This window comes from Diceros bicornis, chromosome 8 (genome assembly GCF_020826845.1).
Source record: "Diceros bicornis minor isolate mBicDic1 chromosome 8, mDicBic1.mat.cur, whole genome shotgun sequence".
Taxonomy (NCBI): domain Eukaryota; kingdom Metazoa; phylum Chordata; class Mammalia; order Perissodactyla; family Rhinocerotidae; genus Diceros; species Diceros bicornis.
Genome location: NC_080747.1, coordinates 19,034,704 through 19,058,254, shown reverse-complemented (window position 1 = coordinate 19,058,254; position 23,551 = coordinate 19,034,704).

Here is a 23,551-nt window from a genome sequence, read left to right as displayed (position 1 = left end):
TTCCGTAGAGTTTCTTTTTTTCAACCCATCAAAATGGCAAGATGACCATTAATTATAATTTGCAAGGGTGAGATAAATACTGTAAAACTTGTACACATTCACAACAGACTGCAACAGAGGAAGGGATGCCATAGGCATAATAGAAATTTCGAAAAATTCTGTAAGTTATAAAACATATGGAATCAGATTGATATAGAAATTATATCACAGAAAAGGGTAACTATGGAGCTAAGTGCAGTTCTTGCCAACGTGGACCAGGGGGATGCTCAGCTCAGAATCAAGGTGAAGAGAGAGCGTGTGTAGTCAGTGGGGTGATTGTGTGGGGAAGTGTTAAGTCTTGACTTAACACTTGACTTCCACTTGACTGTGGAAAGTTGGTTCTGTTATGCTCCTTCTACAGTATAACAGTGGTCCCTTGCAACATATGACTCTGAGCTAAAAAGAGGTATTCCTGATGAGGGTTCCTAGCTGTGTATCAAGCAGAGCTGGTAAGCCAATCAGGGTATGTTATGATTTTAGACCTTCATAATGGATCTGAAAGAATTAAAAAAATAATAATAAAGGACAAGGGAAAGACAGCTCCACCCAGTATTCAAAGTGTGAAAGGCACTGACGTGTTTCTCATCCAGAGTAAAGGCACGCTTTCTCTGGCAATTAGAGAGGCAGGGAGCAGACTTCATGCCTGCTCCTGATCAGTTCACTAACTATAAAGGAAGTCAGCTTGTGCATAAGTCCAGCCCACTAAATAAAGCATTCAGCCAGTTCTCTCATTCAGGGGAGAGAATAATAGAGAAAAATCACAAATAAACTCACTTTAAATGAGAAAGTTGACATAAGCTACAGGAAAAAAGTTTAGCAAATAGAATTCTAAAATTGAGATGAAATGGCTGATTTTTCTGGAAAAATATAAATGACCAAATTAATTCAAAAGGAGGGAAATAATCTTAACAGACTGAAAATCACAGAAAAAAATTGAAAAATTTTTAGTCAAGATTTCATTCTAACCCCTGACCCCTATCAAAGGCAATAAACCAAGTCAGTTTTACGTGAGAGTCATCAATATGTTATAAGCAAATAAGTCCTTTATTTACATAAAAATGATCCCAGATTTTAGGATAAAAGGCAGAGCTTCTCTCCTCATTCTATAGAGCTACCATAGTCCTTATATCCACACTAGAAAAAGGAAGATTTTTTTAAAAAGATAAAAGAAAACTACTGTCCAATCACATTTATAAATATATAGAAACAAATTCTAGATTGAAATTTAGCAAACTAGAACTCATAACTTATTAAAAGAATATTTCATAATTCAATATTATGTTACCAAAGAGTTATTTAAACAAAGGAAATGTCCATTATATAATAAGTTATAACCATTCTACCCCGGTAAGCTCTATAAATACCACTATTTTCTATGTTTGTCATTATATAAAGAAGTTTAAGACACCATACTTTAACCCAAAATGCTTTTACATAATCATATATAGAGCATAATTTCATTTATGTTAAAAAAAATCTATATTTGGCATGTGAATGTGTGTGCATGTGTGAGTGTGTTTAAAAATAGATAAGAAAACATCCGGAAGGATAAATACCAGTATAATAACAGTGGTTACTCTAAGGAGGGTCATTCTATTTTTGCTAAATATTATATCTCCTGCACATAGCATAGTATTGTCACATAGAAGGTTCTCTATTTGTTAAATCAGTGAATTAAATAAATCGAGTTGGGGAGAAATAAAACTTTAACTTTTTACCAAGATATCTATATTGTTTAAATATTTTTAAATGAACATGTATTTAATTGTATTAAAATGATATGTTAAAACTATATATGTGTATACACATCAACACACACATACAAACATATATTATTTCCCAATAGTCATTCACTAACAAATATTTGTTGAGAAAGTATTATGTACCAGGCACTGTTCTAGATGTTTGGTATTGATCAGCGAACAAAACCAACAAAATGGATTTCAAATCCAATTATTTATTTATTATAATTATGATTATTTAATCATTTATTAATCCACTGAAGAGATTGATCACTTAATCTATTTAAGGTACCGTGTGAGGAGAAATCTATTGAATCCTGTAAAAATAAAAGATCTCTTACTTATATTTTCTCATATGTATATAAGGGAAATTCACAGAAATCAGCTAGGAAAGTGAGTTATTATTGACATAAATTAGAAAAATGCCAAATTTTCTAACAAAGGGAAAATGGATCAAAGAACATTGAGTTTGAAATGAGGATGATCCAATTGTAAATGCTGTATTGTATGTGAGTGTACTTCTGAAGTGCAGGATTTAATGCCCTGAAAAGGGTACAGGAGGCTGTGCTAACATGCTGCCAGGAGGCTTCTTAGAAGCTTGGACAAAGTTAAGATGCACATTAAGTGAAGTAGAAATGCTATCACTTTCACGGCACACCATGGAAAAAGAGCTCAAAAAGCTCCAAGAAGTGGGCATGTTAGAGTGGATATAAGCCTGGAAAAGCTGCTGGGAGATTACGTTCTGTGGGAGAACCCAGAGAACATTTTGTTTACCAAATTAGTAAAGAGTTGACTGAGGAGGAGGGTATCAGCATCACTGAGAAACTCAGTGATCGTTTACCTCTGAGGGATAAGCTTGATATTGGAAGATGTTGTTACACAATTGACCCCTGACAGCATTGGGAGTAATAGGGTCTCAAATAAAAGAGGCCAGGTAGCAGTGCTTAATTCTCAGAAGCCAAGGGGGTTAATTTTCATAGTGAACAGACGTGTCAGAGTGGCAGCCAGCAGGACCTGACCTATAGAGAGCTATGAAGATTGTAAATAGAATAATAGCCAAGAACATATTGCGTGGTCTTTACTAACAAAAGAAATCAAGATTGGATGATCAGGAGACTGAGGATAGCCACCCAACAAAAGTCATGACTTTTTGCCCAGCTTTTAGATAGAAGCCAATTTTAACATCTGGATTATATTGACTGAAGGAGAGGTCAGATCATCAGGAGAAAAGAACCTAGAAAACTATGGCAAATATAGAGTAATGTTTCGCCAATACTTTCCAAAAGGATCTTCAGCCATTGACAACAGGGGAAGGGGAAAATCCAAATATTTCAAGAATAGAGGATCCAAGCTAAAATTGAAACCCGGGGATCCAGATTTCCTGGCTTTCCTGGTGAAGTTGAAGTATGTGGCAGCCAAGTAATGAATGGTGACCTGGCTCAGGTCTGGCTCATAGTGTGTCCAGTGGCTCCAAGTCCCTGGTCATTTCCCAGTCCCTGAAGGTATAATTGCAATACACATACTCAGCAGTTAATGCTCTGTATTGGTTCCTTTTCTTGTGGAATAAGAGCTATTTTAGTGAGGACAGCCAACTGAAGCCTCTGAGACTGAACCTGTCTCTCTTGCAGATAGCTGCAGGAAAAAAAAAAATCAGGAAAATGGCAGAAATTAGTGTCACCTAAAGACCTAAAGAATATGGGGTAGTGCATCCTAGCACATCTCCATCTAATCCACCAGTTTATACCTCATTAAAGTAGGATGAACTCGAAGATAATAGTAGGTTAGTGCCAACTCAATTGAGTAGTATCCCAATTGCAGATATAGTACCAGATGTGGTATATTTCCTAGAACAGATAAAAATAGCCTCAAGTGTGTGGTATTCAGCCATTGATCTGGTGAATGATTTTTACTTTCTCCCCACTCCTATCAAAAAGGTGGATCAAAAACAGTTTACGTTCACATAAAAGAGATAACAACACGTATTTACAGTCTTGCCACAAAGCTATGTGAAAAGCCTCCTGCATTCTGTCAAAATATAGACTGAAGAAAGCTGGACTGTCTTGACACACCTCAGAACATCACACTTGTCCATTATATAATGACATCATGCTAATTGATATGAATGAGCAAGAAGTGGCCAGTATATCAGAAGCTTCAGTAAGACACATGCCCTCAAGAAAATAGGAGATAACATGATGAAGATTCAGGAGACTGATGTCTCAGTGGATGTTTTAGGATTCCAGTGGTCTGGAACATGCAGGACTCATCTTTCAAACTAAATGACCGATAATTACATTTTCCTACCTGTGATGAAGGAAGCACAATATCTCACAGGTATGTTCAGTTTCCGGAGACAGCCAGTACCACACTTGAGGCTATTGCTCCTATCCATATCATGAATGACCCAAAAGGCGACATATTGAGGTGGGACCCAGGGCACAAAAGGTCTCTGTAACAGGTTTGGGTTCCGTGCAAGTGGCCCTGCCACTGGATCATACAACCTGGCTAACTCTGTGTCATAAATGGTATTAGTGCTGGTAAAAGACACTGTGGAGTTTATGGCAAGGTTCAGGGATGAGGATTTGGCTCATTCCAACCAGTAAACCACCCAGACCAGCCAAAATAGAGCAAAATTTAGAATGGGTAGTAGAGGAAAGAAATAATGATGTACTTCAGAGTCACTCAATAGCTTTTTTGAAAAAAAAATTTTTTTTGAATGTTAGAATCTTTCTGAATTTTAGTTTGCTTTCCAAGAAAATTGTATTAATTTTGAAACACAGTGCTAATGGAAAGAACACAATTTAGGGTCATAAACGTCAGACAGAATTCTGCATTCTCGAGGATTCAAGCTAACCTCTATGTCATGTTGTGCACTCAACTATATTTTGCAAGCAATCACATTATTTCATTTAAGCCTCAGTGAGTGACTGGGCATAGATACAATGATCCCAAAGGAGCAAATGTGGAATCCAAAGTTTCAGGAAGTTAAGTAAGCAGACAAATTCACAGAGTTGATATCATTTAAATGCTGATTCTTTTGTTCATATAGTTGTTCAACTTCCTTTCCTGCTGAGAATCCATTCTTGATGACTGGAGAATAAATTGTAGTCATCAATTCCCCATGTATATATTTGGGTTTGTATATTTCAAGCTCCACTAGAAATCACAGAAAAATAATTGCTTTATATTCATCTTTTTATTAACCAGAACTCATAGGCTCTGCTTCCTGATTGGTTTTTGGTAATTATGTATAAGGGGTTACTTTCATCAACAATAACAGCAGCAACAACAATAATAATCAAACTAAATGTTTTGAGTGTATTTTGTATACAAGGGACTATTCTAAGGAATTTTCACGTATAATTCATCTAATCCTCAAAATATCTGTCAGAATCAGGTACAAATATCATATCTATTTAATATTTGGGAAAATTGAAAACAGAGAGCTTAGAAAACCTTATTTGAATTCATACATCTAGAATGTGTTAGAAATAGGTTTTGAACTCATACTGTCCAGCTACTTGGACCATACTCACAACCACATGCCATACTGCAGAAATGACTGTCAAACTGTGTAAAATCTACATCTGGGCCAGCTCCGAATAAACCCTCAGTTCTCTTCAAGTGGTTGTATTTGGGCTACCAACTATTGGAAGACAAGGATTTGAAATGTTGTATATGGTGATTATGAAAAGAGCTTTCTACTTGACAATGAAACTAGAGTTTACTTTCTCTGCTTTTCAAATGGTATTGCCAACTTAGAGTCATGGGATCGGTATTATGTAGAAAAAAGGTCAAGAAATTTGCACCTTACGTCCAGTTTTGCCATCAATGGCTGTGGAACCACAAGCAAGTCATTTAACCTTATGTGACCAAGTTTTCTCCTGTGTAAATAGTTATCAATATTACTACTTCTCAGAACTGTTTTAATGATTAAATGAGCTAATGTTTCTAAAGCACTTAGTATAGTGTCCCTGTCCCTTACAACAAACAAACAAACAAGCAAACATAAAAAACAGGAGTGTTCTCAGGTTGTTGGTATATATATAATATAAATCTAATCTTAAATGACCAAAGACATCCATTGGGATTTCTGGCCTCAATAACATTTTAAACATCTCTGGGGCAGTTGTAATAGTCAGAAATATACATAAGGATTTAAATGTGGCGAGGGATTCCACTGTCTGCTTTTTATAATCCTATAGGGTTTCCCAGAATAACTTTTTTCCTTTTAATTCTATGGTGAATTAAACACCAAACTTTTTTTCATTCATTTCTTTCATGATTTTCATTTGGAGAAACACCAATCAGCTCCTCTCAGCACATGCAAATTTTGAAAGGGAGCTCCCAGGAGGACAATTCGAGTTGGGTATCAGAGGCGACCCATGTCTGAGCAATCAGAGAATCACATTCCGCTGGCTGGGGTGATTGGTCCAGGGATGGACATATGGACCAAGTCGGGCCAATCTGAGCCAATGGGACTCATTCTGGACTTCTCTTAAAACTATTGAGAAAGAAACACGCTGTTTCTACTGACGTTGCTGAGGGGATAGTATAAAAATATAACCTTGAGCTGCTGGCAGCCATCTTGCTATCATGAATGAAGACTGCCTGACAGTGGAACCAGCACAGAGGAAAGCATAGTTAAGAGAAGGATAAAGATTGAGTCCTGAGGATACCATTGATCTCTTGTGGATCCATCTGTGTCTTAAGCCAGGATATGACCAAAATTTTCAGTTACCAGGGCCAACAAATTATCATTTTTTTCCTAAACTAGTAAAACTGGTACTATATCATTTGCTACTAAATAATACAAAGATAGTTATTCTCTTGACTTCCAAGTGTCGGAACTGCCAAATGCATTTGAAATGCTCAGCACCACTGGCAACAAATATTCCAAGCCTTTTAGACTACTCAGCTATGCTTTTTATGCCTGTTTCAGTTGAGTGCTTGCTCTCAAGATCTGACCAGTGAGCGGCTTTGCCCAACTTCTGGTCTTGCCACTTTGTCTTTCCCTTAAGAATCTGCATATAGCATTTGAGCTCTTTATAACAAAATGGCAAGACTGTTTTGCATAAACACACTTGACTTCTTCCAACTCATTCCCAAATGAGTCCTCTCCATCAGTGCATAGAGATGCCCATGGCATATGGCTCCAGCTACACTATTACATTCACTCCCTACAGAGAGTCTCTGGGTCAGCTCCGGGAGACAGTAATTACTCCTTACATGGAAGTAGCTGTTTATCACTCAGGGGCTTTTGTAATTGATGTTTCTTACACCAGTGTTTCTTTCTTTTTAGAGATGCCTCAGAGTGCCACAGACTAACTTCTTTAGGTAACATTTGCTTTTTTGTTTATTTCATTTTTTAAGCAAATATCATCTTATGATGAATTTGGTCCATTATTACAAAGACCCTGAATTCATGTCAGGCTCATCACCTTAATAATGATAGATAAACTCGTAAAAAGAGTATTGAGCATTTTGAAGAAAAGAACTATGTATAATTATTTACAATTATGACATTATCTCCTGAAATTGCAAAGTAGCTCTTCCATATGAACATCAAAAAAATCCATATTGCGGGCAAAGCACTTACTTTCTTGGGCTTTGAAGACTCACCTTTTCATTTTTTAGGCAAAGTACCATGTTATCTCAAAGTATTAACACAAGGAAATATCATTGTTCCTACCTCTTTAGAATACTGCATTTAACATTCTACAGACTTGACGCACATAATAACCGTGCAAGCTGAAATTACCAGGGCAGCTTCTTAGTTGGTCTAATACGAGTGTAGAAGAGGAAGTGTTAAGCATGTGCTCATCTGATAGAGGACCTTATTTGAAGAACATTATGTCTAAATTGGAGAGAGCAGAGGGCAACAGAAATGATAAATGGAATAGAAGGGATTACTGAACGTATGAGAAGAGATTAAGAAAAATGGGGTTGTTTAGTCTTGAACGAAGATGAGTCTGAGGTGAAGCGATTGAGGAATTTGAGCTAGCTAAGGGCCACAATGCAATTAAGTTGGATCCATTTGAAGGTGTACCTTTAAGCAGAAATGTATGAAATGCGAATTAAAGGGCTCTTATTTTACAGAAAGTGTAGTGATAAGCAAAGAAAGGACTTGTAAGTACTAAGGCTGAAATAAAACTGTATTTTCATACTTAAGAAAATATTTGTACCGGTTAATTGAAGACTCACAAAAGCAAAGGAGAAAGACAATGGAAATAAGAATCCAAGGTCTTGGCATGTATTTTTACAGGCAAAAACACTTCTATTTATTATTTTCTACTTATATTATATTGCAGTCAAGATATTGGGGTTGAATTCTAACTTATTCACATGCTATCTAGTTGATTCTGTGCCTTGGTTTCCTCATCTATTAAAGAGATGGCAGAGTTAATATTTGCAGTATTTTATTAGATATTAAATAACTAAATAAAATTTGAAAATCTACTATTTAAAGTATAAAATGTTTATTATATATGTATATTCAAGCCTTCTTCCCATTGAAAATGTGGCCAAGCATAGTTTTGAGAAAGAATATATATTGTAGAAAACACTTTGTAAAGAATTCAAATAATTTATTTGTCCTCTCTATCTTATTCCAAAACAACCTGAGGTAGCAACCAAAAATACATAAAATAAACTAAAATATTCAAAGTAGATGCAAAGGGGTAAAAAAAAGTCAGGAACACAAAATGTAGTGAGGAATAAGGCTGAATCGTATAGCATGTGAACTTAATATGGATAGACTACAAACTTTTCTCTAAGATTTCTCTCAACCAAATGTAAAAAACAAACCAACCCCCTAGAGTTACACAACATAGTAAATTCAGAGTAAAAACAGACCAACTGATATGACAAAGAACAACTATTCTTGACACTATAGCCAAGGAAGTATGTTTTCTGAGTGCTCTTTGAGAGAGAACACTACCACCATAATAGACAAGTTCCTCAACAACATGTCTAACAATACACACCATAATGCTTCTCATAGGACTAATGATTTTAGTGCTCCGCAATGTAAACTGTTGGCATAAAATCAAAGCAGAATTCAGTAAATGCAATTCCAATGGATATTGTGTAAATTGGTCAAAATAACCAGTTCTTTTGTGAACTCATAAATAATAAATTTTATTCATTCATTCATTCAGTCATTCTGTTAATTCACATTGAGTATCTACCATTTGCCAACATTAAGTTAAATCTTTAATATATTCAGAAATAAAGCATAGTCCCTTAGTCACTTCTACTTCTGGATTTAACGGAATAGCTGGAATTAGGCTAACCCTCTCCCCAGAACCAACCATAAAATATGGATAAAATACAAACAAATAAACAGTTATTTGAAGATATAGAGAACAACCAAGGCAATCAGGATTTGAGAGACAAGATTTTGGAGAGATATTTCTAAGAGGCTGAAAAGCTAAATGAAAAACTAAGCAGTTTTGTAGAGCTTAGGAGACAAAAATAAAGTTCAGGGCAATGAACGAAGAGAAGCTGAGGTAAATAGTTCAAGTTTTCTTGAGAGCTTGAAAGAGCTATGCTCTGGGAGTAAGGGCAAATGATAATAAAGTGTCCTTGACTGATTAAGGTGATATGATCATATTCTAGTTCTTGGCCAGAAGAAAAATAAATCGTTTAAAAGATAACATCATCAGAATCTTTAAAATTGTTCATATGCAATACCTAACATTGAATTAAATAAATGCCATAAAAAACCAAATGACCAAAACCAGGAGAAGAAACACATAAAATAGAAAAAAGACCTTGGGTGAAACAGTTATTAGAATTATACAACAGAAACCTTAAGATAACCAAGTCCAATGTGTTAAAAATAGATAGAAAGAAGGATAATATTTATATTAAACTTAAATATATGAGAAGAAATCAAATGGAAATCTTAGTACTAAAAAAGAAAACAGTAGATATTACTAGATCAATAGGTTCTTTTAACAGAAGATTAAACACAATAGAAGATAGGATTAGAGAATGGGAAGACATAACAGTAGGAAATATTGTAGAAGCATGGAGAAGAAAATGCAAAATAGGAAAAAGAGCATACACACATCTAGAATACAATAAAGATATCTAATATACTTGTAACTTGACTCCCACAGTAGGGGAGAGAATGGGACAAAAATATTTTTCGACAGATACTGACATTTTTCAAAACGAACATGAGATATTAAGCCACAGATTTAAAGAGCTTAGAGCAACCAAAACAGGACAAATATAAAGAAATCTATATCTAAGCACATCATGGTAAAACTGTTAAAAATCGAGGACAAACAGAAAACCTGAAAGCTAGAGAACAAAAAACACATTATTTTCAAAGGATGAGCTATAGAGATAAGAAATATAGCTGACTTTAAACAGAAATAATGAAGCCAGAAGATAATGTAATGACTTTTAAACTGCTGAAAGAAAACAATTGCCAATCTAGAATTCAATTGCCACCAGAAATGTGCCTCAAAACTGAAGAGGAGGTGCTGGCCCACTGGCATGTGGTTAAGTTCACACACTCTGCTTCAGCAGCCCAGGGTTTGTGGATTCGGATCCTGCATGTGGACCTACACACTGCTCATCAAGCCATGCTATGGCAGCATCCCATATAGAAAATAGAGGAAGATTGGTACAAATGTTAGCTCAGGGACAATCTTCCTCACCAAAAAAAAGAAAAAAAAGATGAAGGTGAAATAAAGACATTTCAAATTGTATTAGCATTCTACTGCTGTCATAGCAAATTATCACAAATTTGGTGGCATAAACAATATGAATATATCACCATCTTACAGTTCTATAGATCAGAAGTCCAACATCAATCTTACTATACTATAATCAAAGTGTTGGCAAGGATGAATTTCTTTCCACTGACTCTAGAGGAAAATCCATTTCCTTTCCTTTTCAAGCTTCTAGAGGCCACCTATATTTCTCAGTCTGTGACACTTTTGCTCCATCTTCAAAATCAGCAATGGTGGGCCAAATCTTTTTCAAGCCCTCCATTTGGTTCCCTGAAGTTGGGAAAAGTTCTCCACTTCTAAAGATGCATATGATTAGACTGGACCCTCTGCATCATCTAGGATAATCTCCTTATCTCAAGATATATAACCTTAGCCACATTTGCAAGTTCCTTTTGTCATGACAAGTAACATCGTAACATATTCACAGGTTCTGAGGCTTAGGGTGTGAACATATTTGGTGGCCATTACTCTGTCTCCCACACAGCCAAACAAAAAGTTTGAAAATTTGTTGCCAGCAGACCTTCACTAAAATAAGTACTAAAGGGAGTTTTTTGGAAGAGGGAATGTGATTCTAATAATAAGCACGATAATGCAAGAAGAAGCAAAATCATCAAAAAGGATAAATACATGGATAAGCATAATTGTTTAAAATGATAATAACATCTTGAGGAATTTAAATGTGTATAGAGTCCGGTGATGTGTTGCAGCAAGCTTGCACTGGCTCGTAAGAACGTACTGCGAAATTTTCAGTAATTCTGAAAATTGGTTGTTAAAAATTAAATTGTATAACATTCAATAAAATAAATAATAGTAAAAACAAATATAATAAATACTCAAAGCTCATCACTTCCTAATTTTACCACATTTTATTTTATCTATGCTGCTGAGATTATTTATGTCTATTGTATGTGTATGATGGAAATACTACATAATGGTGTACTGAGACACATCTCTTTCTAACCCATATTCCGTGACATCACATTGTTACTTGAAGATGGCTGTCATGGAAATATTTACTCCATGAAAATTAGTGAATACTACAAATCAGAGGTTGATTTATTGTTTTGTTGATTGTCTAGAAAGTGACAAAAATGTTAATTACACAGATTAACTATTATACAATTTAGCAAAAGCTTTGTTCATGTCGATGTGTAAACTCTGACATTTGTTTTCATTGTCTCATTTTCATCATGCATGTTAATATAACTAAGATATAAACCCATTCATATCATTACTATACTTATTCATCAAATTCAACCATAGTTTGACTAAGAATACAAGAGTTTGAAAAAATTCAATGTAAGCATTTTGTGAGAATCAATTGGCTCTATGGAATTTATGGTAGAGATAACAGTATATTTTATTTTTATTTGTAAACTTAATACTGCACAGTCTTTTTATCAGGAAAAACATAATGAATTCATATACACATATATACATACATTTTCCCCAGATAACTGGTTGTTAAACATTTACCAGTACATACTGAAATAGGCCCAAAGGTGGAGTTAAAGTTTTATTACTTGCATTGTCTGAGAGACCTTAAAAATTATTAATTTAAAGTCAAGAATGCAAGTTGTAATTTCTAGGGTGGCCACTTAAAGAATAATAAATAACAACCTAATAGAATGGAAGAAGATAACCACAATAGACACTCCTATCCAGAAAGAGTAAGATATTTCACCCATTTTCCATTTAATTTAATTACTGATACATTTGGACTTAAAAGGATCATCTCATTATTTGTTATTTTTTATTTAGTTCATCTAATTTTATTCCTTTTTGTCTTTTCATTTTCTCTGTGTGGTTAGACTCAACAAAATTGTTAATGTTTCTATATATAGATTTGTAGCCTGACTTTTCACTACATGTTATATTGCATGCCATTAAATATTCTTTGAAACCTCATTTTTAATGGCTACATAAAAATCTCATTATATGTACTATTATTTATCTTCTCCTTCATTGGTTGATATTTGCTTTTTTATGAGCTATTATGAATATTGCTTTGAGGAACATTTTTTCCCACACATTTCTTTGGCAAATCTCTGATTATTCCCTAGGGTAGATTCCTAGGAATAGAATAAAAAGGTATGAATGGTTTTAAGCACTTCATACATATTGCTAATTGACTTTCAGAAAGGTTGTGCTAATTTACACTTCCTCTATTAGTTAAAGGATGTTCCTTTCTCACTACAATTTCTTGAACATTGAATATTATTATTAAAAATATCTTGGCCAGTTTTTAAAATTGAAAATACATATCCCATTACCATTTTGATTTGCATTTCTTTGATTATCATTAAAACTAAGTAGTTTTGCAGGTTTATTGACCATTTATATATCTTCTATAAATTGTTAGCTCATGTCTTTGCCTTAATTTCCAAATGCCTTCTTCCTTTTTAAAATATTCATGATGAGCAATTTATTCATGGAATTACATATAATAATATTAATCAATCCATTAAATATTTAGTGATAATTCCTAGCTTTTAGACCTGGGAGGAATACAAAAATATATGACATAAATAACACCATAAGGAGTACACAAGGTTAGTGATAGCTGTCGATTCTTCTGATAACCTAACTCAATTCCTAGTAGAGTATGTGACTGATAGCCAAATGCATATCATAGACAATAAATATGCATGTTAGGAAATGCTAGTAATTGGCAAGTCTTTTTGATAAAGTTGGCATATGCATCGAGCCTTGAAGAAAGAATAGCATGTAGATTGACAGAAGTAAGCTAAAAACGAATGGAATAAAGACAGAATATGTGTGTGAGTGAGTATAAAAAGTGGGATTTGGGGGCTAGTGCTTTTAGCAGGTGAATTGATGCCAACATTAATTGAGATAGTTGGTTGCATTAGACACAGATTTGATCTAGCATCTAATAGTTGGTATTCCCTTTCCAATCAACACTTATTTCAAGGTCCACTATTTTTGGTGAAAAACAACAATGATAACAAGGAAGAGAATGATGACGACAACAACAAGAGGGCAATTGTACCCACCAGAGGGGGAACCTTCTGCAAGTCATTTTAGTGTCAGCACTAAATAAGGAAGGCTGAGGAAGACTCTTCCTAGAACAGACACCACACACAATAAGACGCTCTAGAAACACATAAATCAAGTAAATGATTGGATGTACCTCTCCCCACTATAGAGAGAAAAGACAAAAGAGTCTTTAACTTAGGATTTTTACAGACTTCTCTTGGCATCATATTTTTTTAGATTACTTGACCAATTTAAACATTTTCCTCCCAACATTTCCTATTTCCTTTAAAACAGCCAACAAAATAATTATAAGCATTCAAATTATAAACAGAATAATTTTCAAAAGCAAATCATTTTGGAGCATCCTCTTACTTGATACCGGACTTGCCCTTCTGCTGTAAATAGCAAGAAAAATGGTCAAAATATCTGAAGCAGTGGAAAACAGGCGGTGTAGGACAAAGGGGAAAACAAATGATGTGAGCTCTATGATTACCTGAGATTTCTATGTGGAGGTGTTTTCTGGACTGTAGTACAGGGACGGGGCATCTAGCATCCAGCTAGCAGAGCACTGTAGTCTCACTAAATGGAGAAGACAGTATCAGAGGACCTGTTGAAAGTACTAAGTCAAAAGATCTCACTTCTCTCTAAACACCCACTAATGGTTTCCCACTTCAGGAAAAATTAACATCTATTAGGCACTAAATACTTCACTCCCCACCATTACCTCTGTCCCTGTTTCCTTCTCCCTGGTCACTCATCTTGAAGTGCCCCGAGTTTCTGAATCTCCAAGGTTCTCCTCAAACAAACCAGTCTCTTTTTTTTTACCATTTTGTTTTCCTATAACTTTCTCCCTAAACCCTCCCATCCACCTCCTTGCCGCCATATTCACATCGATTTTTTCCTTACTTCATTTGGTCTCCATTCAGTTCTCATTTGTACGGACAGACACTCCATGGCCAGCATACATAACATACTTCCCCCAGCTCATCATTCTCTGACGTACCCTTCACCTCTTGTTATGTATCTTCATAAAATTTATCACCTCAGGACATACTATTCTTTTGTTTGTTCATTGAGTGTCTCTCTTTAGTAATATTTAAGCTTCATGAGTTCAGAGATTTGTCTCTTTTCTCAACTGCTCTGTGCCAAGTTCCGGTACATGGTAGGTACTCAATAAACACATATTAAACAAATGAACAGGTGAAAAGAATTCCAGGCAAGGGGAGCAGTAAGCATAGGCTTCATAGAGGGCTGGAGAGAAAGGATTTTATTTAGCGGAAGATGAAATGCCCAGAAGTATCAGCATGCACAGCAATGTGGAGTGAGGCACAAGGAAACAATTTCAAATCACTTTGGCTGCAGAGAGGGGGATCTGATTGAGAGCATCAGAAGATAAGCCAAATCAGGTGGATGAGAGCCTTGAATACCAGCTGAGCTTGTTTGTATGTTTGCTTGATTTTTTAACGTCTCTGGAAATCCACAAGAGTAACTGGCACACTGCACTGAGGACCGTTTAGCAGGAGAGTGATTTGTTTAAAGTAGTATTTCCAGAGGATGAATTGGATGTTAGAAAGAAGGAAGCAACCTGAAAGCAAGGTAGCTCCTGAGTGTTGTCTAGGTCCAGCCGGTTAACAGGGCATCATGAGCACTGGTTCATTGTCACAATAATATTGAGCTTTGGTGGTCAAAAGAAAAATCATTAAAATAGGACAGTTCCTATCTTGACTGTTGCTTGCCAAGTATCCTCTGTGGATTATCAAAGGGCTAAATAAAAAGAAGCTTGAAATATATTATTATCCTTGCAGGACACCTATTATTGGGAACAATTGATTTCTCCTCCCCAATCCCCAGTGTTGTTGCGAGCTCAATGCAGGGACCTAATAGAAACATCTGCAAAAGTGGTCCAAGTTCATTTGGCTGAGTCTCTCAAAGGAGAAAGATGTAAGTTAGTGATCTTTGTGCCTTATTAGAATTAATGGCCCTTAACATGCAGATTTTCCCTCATTTCCAACTTCATTCTCAACAATTAGTGATTCTCTCATTCATTAGTTATTTTTTAGTACCCTTTCTAAGAGACAGGCCCCATTTTACACATGGGGGAACTGAGGGCCACAGAGGTTAAGCAATTTCCCTGAAGCTCTATATTAAGTCTGGGGTAAGAAAGAATGGGGGCATGGCAATTTTTTATCTTTTTAGTCTACAACGCCAGTTGGCTCAGTTTTCTTATAAACATTGAAACTCCTATGTACACACTTGTACTAGAATATTGTACACATTATTTTCAAAAGGGACAGCAACATTTGGTGACATCTAGTTATCAATACTCAGAATTTATGTCATCTAGGATAAGGAGAAAGTGATAAAATCAGTAAGAATTAAATGATAAATGTCAACTATTTGATGCTTTTAACTTTCCAGACTTTCACAGCTATTTCTTTCTTATGATACTTACTATATCCTTTTGCGTTTAAGAAAGATAGTCATTCTTATCCCTACTTTATAAGTGGGCTAAAAAGACACAGTTTTGTTTCACTGTTTCTCAAATGTTTAGAAGCCCACATACTATGCCTTCTTCATTCATTCAATAAGATATTCATTTTTTATTTATTCACTTAGCAAATATTTGTGAGTATCAACTATGTGCCAAACATTCTGATAGGTTCTATATATACTTTGAAGAATAAAATAGACAATCCCAGGCCTTGTGGATCTCACATTTCAGTAGGGGAGACAGGAAATAAACAAGTAAAGAAATGTATGTTTGCAAATTGAATGAAGAGATAGGAGGGGATTGGATGCAATATAAAAAATGTCAGCACGTGTTCTTCTTTGTTAAGATAATCAGGGAAGGCCTCTCTGAGAAGATTATGTTGAAAGTTTAGACCAACGTGGAGATGAGAACAGCCATGCAAAGAACGGGAGAAGGCAATTCCATGTAGAGGTAGTAATGCATATGAACATCCTGAAGAAGGAAACACTTAATATGTAGGAGAAACTAAAAGAAAGCCAATGTCTCTGGAGCATAAGAATGACAGCACAAGGGGAGGCTGAAGGAGCAGGTAGGGACTATATCATTTAGATTCAGGTTATGATAAAGAGTTTGGCTTCATTCCAAGTAGCATAGGATGGCCTTTGGAGGTTTTAAGCAGATGAGTGATATGATCAGAATTATGAGTTAAGAAAGAGCATGTGTTCGAGATAGATTGAGGGTTGGGGAGGAGAGAAGAGTGAAAGCACAGAAACACCAAGAGGGAAGCTTTCACGTGGTCTATGTCAAAGGTTATGGTGGTGCTGACAGCAGAAATGAGACAGATTCAAAATACATTTTTGGAAGTAGAATGAATAATAAACCAATCCATTTCTCTGCCCAAATGGATTTGATGTTGGGTAGAGAAAAAGAAGCAATCATGGTTGACTTTCAATGTTCTGGCATCAGCAACTGATAAATGGCAGAGCCCTTCATGGCAATTGTAGGGGATCAGAATTGGCCACCTCAAAATATGTCTCTTTACCTTGATTATTTTCAAGAACAAAAGACTCTGAAAGAAATTTTGATCTCTCCCCAACTAACTGCCTAAAAGAAGTTTAAGATAAAAGTCTTGTCCCCAGGACAGGCCATCACCATAGATAACTTTGAGTATTGATAGACTTAGAGGGTCCTTGCTAATGCCCATTCTTATCAAAGTTCTGTTTACCAAACATTTGCTTTTCCATTCTGTGTAAATTGCCTTCCTCCCCTTCAAAGTCCCAAACCAATTACCCCAACATCCTCCTTTGTCTTTAGCTGAAGATGGTATTTAAGATGAGATCCTCTGCCATTGTGTTGAGTTATCCAGTTTTTCCTGGGTCTCTCCCATGTATACATGTTATAAAGCTTTGTTTGATTTTCTCCTGCTATTCTGTCTCATGTCATTTTAATTCATAGCCCAGCCAGAAGGACCCAGAGAGGGTATAGGATATGTGTTCCTCCCCTATACAATGAAAGGGGAAAATCTAGATTTTGGGAGGTAACAAGTGTTCAGTTTGAGCAGACAAGTTTGGGGATGCCTGAGAGAAATTGAAATGAATACAAGAAGTCTGCAGTTGGGTACGGATCTGGGGGTTAGAGGGGACACTACTCCTGATGATATGAATTTGAGAGTCATCTGCATAAAGACAGCATTCGAAGCCACGGGAGTGGAGGAGATCACATACTAAGAGAGTGTAAGAAAGAAAAAAGCAGTTTGAAGACTAAGGCCTGGAAAAATTTCAGAATTAGCAAGTGAGTAGAAGAGAAAGATCCTGCTAAGAAAAATCATGAAAAACTACAAGAGGCAGGAGGACAACCAGCAGCGTGTGTTTCCATGGAAGTCAGGAGGAGAGAATTTCACACACCAGTCCTTCTCATCCTGTGGCCCTCCATCCAAAACTCAGCTCCTAGTGTGTGTATCCTCTTTTCTAGAATGTCTTTTCTCATAATTCCCTTTGACTCTCATGCACCATTTTTGATGGGTTTATGATTGTGTTACAAGAACAACTATTAATATCCTTATTAAAGACTTAAAATGTACCAGCAGCTACACCACACATTTACATGTGTTTATTATCTCTTATGCCATAATCACATACTCATTAATTGAAATTGACTACTTTTTCTTTTCCTCAACTTCAATTGTAGTAGATAATAAGATGTACTTTGGGGTACTGTTCAGAAAAGAGAAATAAGCAGTCACACGTTTGGCACAATAGCTACTATGTATAAGGAGTGGAATCAATAGTAGGAAATGATTATTATTCTTTTCACTAAAATACTTAATGTACTACAATTTATAAATTTACTGTTTGCAACTCACAGTGATACATTCACAATTTACAATTATAAATTTACAATGTATACATTTATATCCCCTATAGACGGTGAGATCTTTAAGGAAGGGATTGTTTTTTATTCATCTTGAATCCCCAATACCTTGAACACCTCTGGGTGCATTTTACATGCACAAAGAGTTTTGTGAAAGTATTAGTGCCTGTTTTACATTGCAAAGGTAGAGAGTTCAAATTCTACATGCGTGTGTTAGCTGGAAATGGGGAACATCATTTTTTTTAACCATCTTTAAGTTTGGTATTAAAAATTACTATAATTTTAAAGTTGAGTAACTGGTTTTAATTACATTTTTAATGATTATATTTTGGAGAAGTGGAAAGGAGGTAGAGCAATCAAGAGCTGGTGTACTGTGCTACAGATAACTTTCTTCCAACCTGACAAGCTTGTAAGGCATACTAGGAGTCAGAGAGGAATATCCTGGTTGAAATTCCTATTCAATTTTGAGACAATGTGATACATTTCCATTAACATAAAGGGAATATAGTTTCCTTCTCTTCATGGAGAGAATGAAAACTTTAAATTCCCAGTAGATCAATTGATATAGGAAGATTTTAATAGAGCTTTACCTTGAGTAAGAAACGTGTGGCACAGCTGCTATGGTTAGGCTTAGATCAATCTTGCATATTATATTTTAAATGCATATTTTCAAATTAATGTCATTTCCATCCTGTCCATTCTTTGACTCCAGAAAAAATAAACATTACCTAGGATGAAAGTCTAAATAACCCACAGACATGGAAAACACAGAAGTCCTCAGGAAAATTTTAAACTGAAAAGATTTTTTGAATCACATCTGAAACAACTTACCATGTAACAAACATGCTCGATGTGTGAAAGATTAAACGAAAGAAGACAGCAAGAGCGCAATTGTTCCCTCCTGAATATTCTGGGTAGAATATTCCAGGAAGCTAAGAGACCATAGTTTCTGGCATGGCCATGGCTGTGAGCAGCAGGAGTGACAGGGGAGTTAAGTGGTTAGACCATCAGAGGGGTCAGTTCTTGGCAGAAGAGATGCTTGTCTTGGCCCCTGCCTTGAGCTCATTGGAACCCACTTGGATATCTTTTTACTAAAGCAGCAAACTCACAGTGTCAACTGAAAATTCTAACAGTTTATTAGTCAGTTCTGTTAGGTATGTGCCATTTAAGTCAGATATTTTGGTGGAGCTCAGGGATGATTTGAGAGCCTTGAATGGGTTAAGGTTTGGGGTGAGATTCAATCAAGGGATGTATTACACAGATGGAGTGGAGCACAGCGGTGAGGTGAGGTTGTCTGCTGTGCACTTGGTAATCATAATTATAGTAAAGAATAAAGTTTAATAATTGTAGCTTTCAGAGTATCCTTGAAATGTTTTTGAGTATCCTTAATAACTTACTGAAACTATACACACACTTGTATACTTTTCAGTTGGCAGCTGAAATTTTTCATCATGTATTTAAATACTTTCAATGATGTCATTTCCTGCAGAGTGGACATATTAACATTTTAAAATCAAACTGTTAGATCATACTTTAGATGTTTCCAATAAAATGTAAATACAATAATAATAAATACCCATCACCATTCATTTAAAATACATGAACAACTTTAAATAAAACATTTTTTTTGTTCTTCAAACTAGTATTTTTTAGTCTACTTTCTCCAAATAATTTTATCCTAATTTCATGTGTTTTATGCTTGAAAGGACTTTATTGATCACCTTAACATACTTCTCTACAATAAACCATGTATATAAATTGAGATTTAACTTTTATAATGTTTCCTGTAACCCTAAGATTGTTGAGTGTTAAAGTTATCTTCCACATTAAGTTACTATAATTGTCATAAGTACACCATTGATCAAAACAACATATTATAATTCAAATTTGATTAATAATCATTATGTATAAAAGTAATATTTCATTGGAAATTCATCTCTTAATGAGATAGATGTCTTTTTATTCTTTCATTGGCTCATATATCTATGGATGAATATTATTTATTGCTGGAATCACATATTTACTGTATGACTTCTTCTATTTTTGGTTTTTATAGATGTAAGCCCTGAGAAATCTTATTCACATAAATAAGTGGATGCGATTGGAAGGAGCAATGTCACTCAATTCTTTGATCTTTTTCAGAGATATATACCAGAATTCACATAGTCATCTAGCATCATAAATTATTTTTAATCTATTAGCTGACAACTTGATTAGGTCCTTTTCAATTTTGCTGAAAGTAAAGAACTGGAAACCACCTGACTTTCAAAAAAGATTTGTCACCAGCTAGAGTCATCCAGTTTTTCAGCATCCCCACCAATATGCGTCCCTTTGTTTGGTGTGATAGAGGTTTATACACCCCAGGGCACTTCACCAGAGGTAGATTCTTGGATTCGTGAGAGCCATGCCTTTCTTTCTTAACGTAGAAGAAAAGAGATTTGCGTGAGAGGAGGTGGAAATTAAAAATCTGCATGTCTGCAATGTTCTCAAGGAGACTAACTTTAGGAAAGAGCGTCAGAGAAACGTGGGAACTCAGAAACTCTTGGAATTTCTTCACATAGTGGCAGGGGCCCATGAGGCAGAAATACCACAGAATGAAGCCCCAGTGTAGCCTCTTACCATGCGCCTTACGTCATAACAGCCTACGTAGAATATCTTCCATTGATTACTACCCACTTTACATGTTCGTATATTAGATGGATATTAGTCACCTATGGTATATATATATATATATATATATATATATATATATACACACAACAGATATAAATGTATACAGTACATTGTAAAGGGTAGAGGTTAGTAAATACAGCAAAATAGACCAACATGTTAAAATGTCTTAGTAGAGAAAGATTATATTAGACAGTGGGGAATAGGGTGAAGAAAGTTTACAAGGATGGTAACTGATACATGTTATAGAGTTCCACATCTGGGAATTTATCTTCATAAAAATGTGCTAATATTTGCAAACAAATATTTATTGCAATATTGTTTACAATGGTGAAAAATTGAAATCAACATAAATGCGAGCTCATGATATAGTGATTTAATAAATATGGCACAATTCATCAAGAAATATTTTCCAGACATTACAATTATGCTTATAGAGATGGAATAATTTCAATAAATGTTTGTTATGTTAATTAATTTATACAAATTAGTTAATTAGTTTATGCAAAATTCCATGTCAAATACAACAAAAACTATGAGAAAAGTATGCATATTAGGGAAATACGTGAAGGTAATAATTATCTTGGATTGACGTCCATGTTTTTTTTTTCCTTTTCCTTGAAGTAGAGGAAATGCGATTATATTGAACATGCGATTATACATTTTCTCTGAAGTTCTATATTTCTTCTTTGAATGTATGTATATGTTATATACATACAGTTATCATATAGAATGTTGTCTTTTATATTTACAAAACTTGTTATAGGTAATAAATGTATATCTGTTATTAATTTTTAAAAAAGTAATACTTGCACATAGTAAAATGGTCAAACAGCTCAAAAAATTTAAAAACTTACAAAATAAAAATATTTTTTCTTTTTCTGTCCAGTTTTGTTGAGACATAATTGACATACAGCACTGTATAAGTTTTAAAGTACAGCATAATGATTTGACTTACATATATCATGAAATGATTACCACAGTAACTCAGTTAACATTCATCATTTCATTAGATACAAAAAAAAAGAAAATGAAAAAAAATTTTTTCCTTATGATGAGAACTCTTAGGATTCACTCTCTTAACAACTTTCATATGTATCATACAGCAGTGTTAACTATTGTCATCATGTTGTACATTACATCCTTAGTACTCATTTATCTTATAACTAAAGGTTAGCACCTTTTGACTACCTTCATCAATTTCCTCTACCCCCACCCCCACCTCTGGTAACCACAAATCTGATCTCTTTTTCAATGAGTTCGCTGTTGTTGTTGTTTTAGATTCCACATATAAGTAAGAACATACAGTATTTGTCTTTCTCTGTCTGACTTATTTCACTTAGTATAACGCCCTCAATGTCCATCCAACTTGTTGGAAATGGCAGGGTTTCCTCCTTTTTATGGCAGAATAATATTCATATAGATATAGATATAGGTATTTCACAACTTCTTTATCTATTCAATTGTTGATGGACACTTAGGTTTTTTCCATATCTTGGCTATTGTAAATAGTGCTGCTATGAACATGGATGTGCAGATATCTCTCTCTTCAACATAGTGTTTTCCTTTCCTTCAGATATATTCCCAGGAGTGGGATTGCTGGGTCATATGGTAGTTCTATTTTTAACTTTTTGAGGAACTTCCATACTGTTTTCCATAGTGGTTGTACCAGTTTACAATCCCATCAAGAGTGAACAAGGATTCTCCCCTCTCCATATCCTCACCAGCGTTTATATCTCGTCTTTTTGGTGCTAGCCATCCTACCATGTGGGAGGTGATATCTCACTGTGGTTTTGATTTGCATTTCTCTAATGATTAGTGAAAACTTACAAAATAAATTCAGCCTTCCAGGACATAACCACCATTGACCACTGCTTATACATACGTCTAGAAACTTACTATCATATACATGCATATGAACATATATATGCATAAATGAGAACATGGTAATCACATGCTTTTACATAAATAAATTCAGTTTTTTGGCAGAACTCATTTTCTTACAGCTGTAGAACTCATGGCGACTTGCTCCTCAAAGCCGACACTATAGTCTCTGATTTCAGAGAGGGCCTAAGCCCTCTTTTAAAGGGCTTTCCACTCTTTAAGTCAGGACTATCCAGGATGATTTCCCTTTTGATTAAATTCAACTGATTTGAGGTCTTAATTATATCTGCAAAATTCCTCTACCGTTGCCTTATAATGCAACCTACTCAGGGGGGTGAGACCCATCACTTTTGCAATGTAATGTAACTTAATCATGGGCACAACACCAGGGGGCAGAGATCACGGGGCCACCTTTGAACTCTGCTTACCATTGTCTCTATACGAGCTGCTGGGCAGAATAAGCACAGTAACTTGAAAGAGACATATGAAAGGAATCCACAGTGTTCTAACTCAAGCTGGTGTAGAGATAAATAAGTAAACATACAAATATACGCAGGATTAAATATAGGGTGATAAGTGAAAAAACAGAAGCATGTAAGGTACCATGGTATTTCAGAAGAAGGAGCCTC